The sequence below is a fragment of the Acanthisitta chloris genome, unplaced genomic scaffold, assembly GCF_000695815.1.
Source record: "Acanthisitta chloris isolate BGI_N310 unplaced genomic scaffold, ASM69581v1 scaffold6642, whole genome shotgun sequence".
Lineage (NCBI taxonomy): Eukaryota > Metazoa > Chordata > Aves > Passeriformes > Acanthisittidae > Acanthisitta > Acanthisitta chloris.
This window is the reverse complement of record NW_008662165.1, coordinates 419,297-425,301: the sequence shown is the minus strand read 5'-3', so window position 1 is coordinate 425,301 and position 6,005 is coordinate 419,297.

The window sequence follows — 6,005 nt, the reverse complement described above, 5'->3', positions numbered from 1 at the left end:
GCAGCTGGCAGTGGGCATTGGTTACAGGGTCTGGACCTTGTGTTGTACCCAAACACGGCATAGATTCATTTGCAAGAATCAAGCAGGAATATTTCAGCATTGGCACCAGTTACTGACAGGCTTTCGGCAAAGAGATTTTTCCCACCTGCATGTTATAAAACCATAGTAAATGGAAACTGTAATCTCTCGACATTAAACAAATGAGGAAGCTGCATTCTGAAACTCATAAGTCACCACCAGCCTTTACCAAATAATAACAATTGCATTGCTGATGGCCCTGTCTCTCACTGTTAGCATGCTGAATGACAGGGGGTAGTGTGTGCTAGTGAGAGTATCTCATTTGCTCCAAGTACTGTAAGCATTCCTGAAAATCCACAGAGGCTCTTGATAATCTTTTGCAGGTGGTCAGATTTTAAATATTAGAAAAAAGTAAAGTAACATATTAAAACAGGAAGATAAGCATTTCCTTTGTTTGTTTGCTATTCATTTACTAAAGCAATGCATCTTATTTGTGTCACCTATTAGCCGGTTTTGTAAAATCCTGATGGACTGATGAATTAATTTTTTTAAAAATTCTGATTTACAACTCCACAAAACCCTATCTCTAGCACAGAAAATAGACTGGAAAAGCAAGATAACGACTTCCCCAACAAGGCCTGATAGCTTCTAGAAACAATGACAGTAAGATTTAATCTGAATAAGTAGCAAGATTTTAAAATGTGGGATAGAGGTTATACAGATAAATACCATTTTTTCCAGAAGGTATGCACAAAGGGACAGGCTGCCTATTGGTAATTACTAGAAGATTGCAATCCAGTTAATGTGGCCTATGGACTTCTACCTGATTCACATACAAAGGAAGCACACAGGCACAGCATGTCCAGGAGGCCATGCTCAAATCTCTTTTAAAGGACTGTGACTTGGGTACAAAGAAATCTCTCCATCTCTAGCTCAGCTCTACTGTAAACACTTGGCTGAAAAAATCTACCTAGGACAGATGATATGATACGAGAAATACATGGATGTAAAATCTATGTGGCAACTGTCAACTTTTCCCCTTCCAAATGCTTAAAATGTAACCCTCAAAAATATCCACCTAACTTTTGAGGAACAGATGCATTAGACAGAATCATCAGGGTTTCTGATTAGTTTGCATCTACTTTTATTCAGCAGTCAGCTATCACAGCAAATATCCGCTCTGGATATCCATGAGCATGGCATTCTCCATGACCAGGGCTACTAATGGGAAGGAGTGATTGGAGGTGGATTTTGCATGTGATAGTCACAGGTACATGTCTTTTCCATTATCACCTTGCCACACTCTTTAACTTGATCAGATGTACCTGATACACTCATCTCTCTAGTCTTCCACCTAACATGTGATACACCCAAAAAAATCCTCATTAACTGAAGTTTATGCCAGAAGTTGGTTAGGAATAAATTTTCTGGGATAGCCAAACTACAAAAGGGAAGCAGGCAAGCTGAAAATAGATGGTACATAAATAATAATAATAATTAGGATTAGTTGTCTGTTGACAGTTATACCTTGGGACACAGGGAAAATGTGTTCCCCTTTAACTAATGATTTTGTAGAAACCTTCCCCACATTTTACTTGCAATGATGAAATTATGAAAGGAAGGATAGAGGTGTTCCTTGCTTGCTGTACTGATTTTTCCAGAGATTTGAGTAATATTCCAGAGCCCTGAGACAGATTAACTTCTCTGAGATTCACATGGGCTTTTGTATGCGGACTCCAATCCAGTATATTGAATTGTTGGTTTTAAGCAGAGGCTGGCAACCTGCATGTAAGAAACCCTTTCCTGAAAACCATCAAGCCTTTGGGGCCTGTTAAGATCTTTCTTGTTTCCTTCTGTTATCATGTATCATCACTTGGGGCTATACAGAATTCTCTGGGAAGGAAAACCCAGGGCTGAAGGTCAGGTCCTCTCTGGTGAAGCAAAATTGTTACTGCTGCCTAGGTGTATGCAGGAAATCAATATGGTTGCTAAAGTGTCTTTGCTTAAGAAGGCTGCTTAAGTAGCCTTTCCCCCACATCTAATGGCAAGTAACTGTCAGTTTATTAATCTATAATTGCAGGGACATAGAGAGACGTATTCATGGCTCTGTAGCAGGGCCAACACCCTGACAAGGTGTGCTGTTAAAATCCTGTCTTTCCTGGTTACGTCAAATGAGTAAGCCCAATTTGGAAATCCTTATTATGAAACTGGAAAAGGAAAGGAGGGGAGCATGATTCCTTTTATCTACCATTACTAATTTGTCTTTAGGACCGGCTTATTCTGATTAGACCTTCCCCCACCACCCCACCCCACCGCACTTCAATGGTAGTTCTATCGCTCTTTTGTTGGCAAATATGGATTATAAAGCTTCATCTTAACAGCTGGACCTTTGAAGAAGTGGTTTATTTCCTAGTCCTCCCCTAGGCAAGCCATTTTATTGTTCTGTGTCTTTCTTCCCTCTATCAAATGGAGATACTGCTTTACTCCTGGGTTTTGTCTGCTCTGCCTGCCAGGAAGCCATTTGGGGTATGAGTTACTTTTCACTGTCTCTGGCAAAAGAGGAGTTGATTTTCAGGTAGAGCTGTGAGGCTACATTAGTCTTGAAAAGTCTCAAATGGAAAGACTGAAGAGTGATTGTTCAAGCTTTGTTCCTTAGTCTGTGATGGGCACAAACTCTGTTTGCAAAGCAGGAGTTGAAAAATCCCTGTTTGGAAAAAAAGCAGCTACCAGCATTATGACCTAAAACACAGGCTGGAAAAGCCAGTAAGTCAATTAGTGCCTCTGGAGGAGGCATCTGCATGTGGTGGTGCAATGTGGGGGAGGGAAGAGAGGGAAAGATCATTTAGGAAGTTGAACATATTAAACATGTACATTTAATATGTGCTGTACCACGTCAGTAGTTTTGGGGGAAATTTTGAGGTCAGGAAGGAGAAGTCACTTCCTACTCTAATTAGTGTTCTAGAATTAGTTAGGCAGCACACGTCATCTGGAGTGATAAGATGAAGGATAGTGTAGCTCTTCCAATTGTGTGGCTTTCTAATGTGGTGCCTCACCTGGAAGGAGACTTTCCCATTCTGCAGCACAAAGGAGATAACAGTTTCAGCCATTTTGTTTTGCCTCCTAATCTGGTCTCTTATGAGCATTACTGAGGGCAGTTTTAAAAATGGGCTTTTAAAATGCTTCTTTTCATGATATCTCATAATTAAACTTCAGAGAATGAGTTGAGTGATAACAGGGGAGTTCTGGTCTGTTTTATGAGGCAATACTCTAGTTCCTGAGTGGGTGAACTAGGAGACCTTTCTCTCTTGCATGGGAATTGAGTAATTGCTGGGAAAACCAGACTCAAGTTCCTCTTGTTAGTGTACTGTAAGCTTTTTTAAAATAAAATAGCTGAGCCCTTTCTAAATAATGACTTCCATGGAAATGCTGGTTCCTAAAGTTATGACCTTGAGGCAACTAAAATCACAGCCTGTGTTCAGATCCAGCCTCCACAGCTGGCCAGCCTGGCTGCTGCTGCCCAAACCTCTGGATCCAAATGCTCAGGAGGTTAGAAGGGTTAGAGATTTTTTTGCTACTCAGACTCACTTCTAATTAGAAATGAAATATAAAAAATAGTTTTTAGGGTAGGAAATGGAAGGCTAAAAGCAAAATGAAATTAAAGGTCAATCTTCAACTTAGCAGGCTGATGTGGAACGTGGATTTAATAACAAGAAAATCCATTCTGAGAAGGAAAGAAAAAAAGTCAAAATTACTAGATAGGTAAAAGACAGAATGGCTTAATAAGTTACATCATCCTCTGAAATATAAGGCAGGTGAAAAGTGTGAGCAAGTCCAATAACAAAAATGTAAATAGAGATAATAGCTGAAAGGCACTGGAAGAGAGACTGGCTACACTTGGAGGCATCTAGACTGAGGTAAAGCAGTAATGGAAAAATTAAATATAATATAGAATCAAATTTTGACAATATAGTGGTTTTTAAAAGAACAAAGAAAGAAATCTGCTCTACAGAATTTAATTTGAATCCTTCTTGCTTCCTTATAGCATTTAAGCAAATCCAGTACAATTTTACATGCACAGTTCAAACTAATCAGAGGAAGATTTATTAGTTTTTTAAATATTTCTCGGTTCTTTTGACATTTTGATAATATTGTTTTCCATACCTATACAGTTGTTAGTCCAGAGAGCTTCTAGGTACTGAACCTCTAAGCAGGATTTAAGTAAGTGTGAAGCCAAAAGAACATCATTATTTACCTTTGTTTTCCTTTAAGGACATTTCAATCTCCCTTTCACAGTTGGTGCAGCAGCATTAATAAATTCTGAATTCTCTGAGACAAAGCTGTCATTGCTGCCCAATATTTTGGGGGATAGGAATTTCCCAGTTCTCATGCTAAGCCACATGCTGCAGCCTCATGAACATTTTTTGCCGTGGCCTGTTAAACTTCCCTCCCTGTTCCTAGGCAGGGCAGAGAGCCAGTGAGAAGTGATGAGTGCTTTTCATGGTAAGGAACAATACATGAAGACTTTCCAAATTAATTTAACATTTGCAAAGAATGCTGTTGGCTGCATCAATTTCAGATACGCTGGCAAGCAGGAAATTATTTTCCATGTAGATGATGTTTCTATCCCTTCCCCCTTTCCAGGACCCCTATGGTGGGAGGGAGGAAGAGAGGTTTTGTCTTTTAGTGAAATCTAATCGTGGAGCATGGCTGGGGAGGGGAAGGGTCAGGGGAAGGCCAGCCACACAAGCCTCCATGGCAAGCCGCAAGACATCTCTCAGAAAAAAGCTGACCCAGATGGCCCCAGTGGCACCCTTGGTCCCTGGGTCTCCCCTTGGGGATAAAATGGCCTCACATGGAGGTGTGAGCTGAGCTGGTGGAAAGACATTGCTCCCTGTTGCAGTGTCTAGAGAGAGGCTTCGGATCTCATCCTCTGCCTGGACTAAATTCACTAAAAGCTTGCGGGTATAGATGGTTTCGTTTCCTTTCTCTACCCAAAGGGTCCTTCAGGCACTGTTAAGCAGACACACATAGAATCATAAAATCATAGGATGGTTTGGGCTAGCAGGACCTTAAAGGCCCTCTAGTTCGAACCCCCCTGAAGTGGGCAGGGACACCTTCCACTAGACCAAGTTGCTCAGAGCCCTATTCAACCTGACCTTGAACACTCCCAGGGATGGGGCTTCCACAACTTCTCTCAGCAACCTGTTCCAGTGTCTCATCACCCTCACAGTAGATAATTTCTTCTTTCTATCTAATCTAAACCTGCCCTCTTTCAGTTTAAAACCATTGCCCCTAGTCTTATCACTAAGTCTTACAGTACTGCTATGATTTGCCAGTTTGTGGCATTTCTATTCCTGAGCAAAGTGAACCTCTCCGTACCACTGAAAAGCCACCATGGACATGGCTACCACAAGTCTGGAGTTTTTCTCCTAGTGGCCAGGGTCTTGGGTCGGGGATGTCATGACTTAGCCTAAAAAGCAAAACAGAAAGTGAGGTTAGCTAGAGCTTTGCAAGGTGAAAACAGGAGGTGATCAAAGAAGAAGAGATGTATGCAGAAGGTCCAAAGTGCAGACATTGTGAAGATCAAGTGTGAAATGTTTCAAGATTTCTAGGGACTCTTTTATGATGGAGCCTGAACTGTATGGGAGAAATCCCACATTAGAATATTAAGGGTGACATAAAAATCTCACTCAATTGGATCAAAAGTATTTAAGAAATTTTGAGGAAATCTGATGTTGAAATCTGATATGAAAATAATCAGGAAAATGAATAGAAATCAGAAAATCTTTTCTGCTTATAAGCATATATATATGTATGTCTATACCCTCCTGTTGTGTTTTGTCATGCAGGAAACACAGATTTCTAGATACCTAAGTTATTCCTAGTCATTCAGTGCCTGAAATTATCAGGGGATATTTCTGTATTTCAGTTTCTAGACCTTAGCCCTTAATCTTATTTTCCCCTTTCTTCCCACTATTCCTGTAATT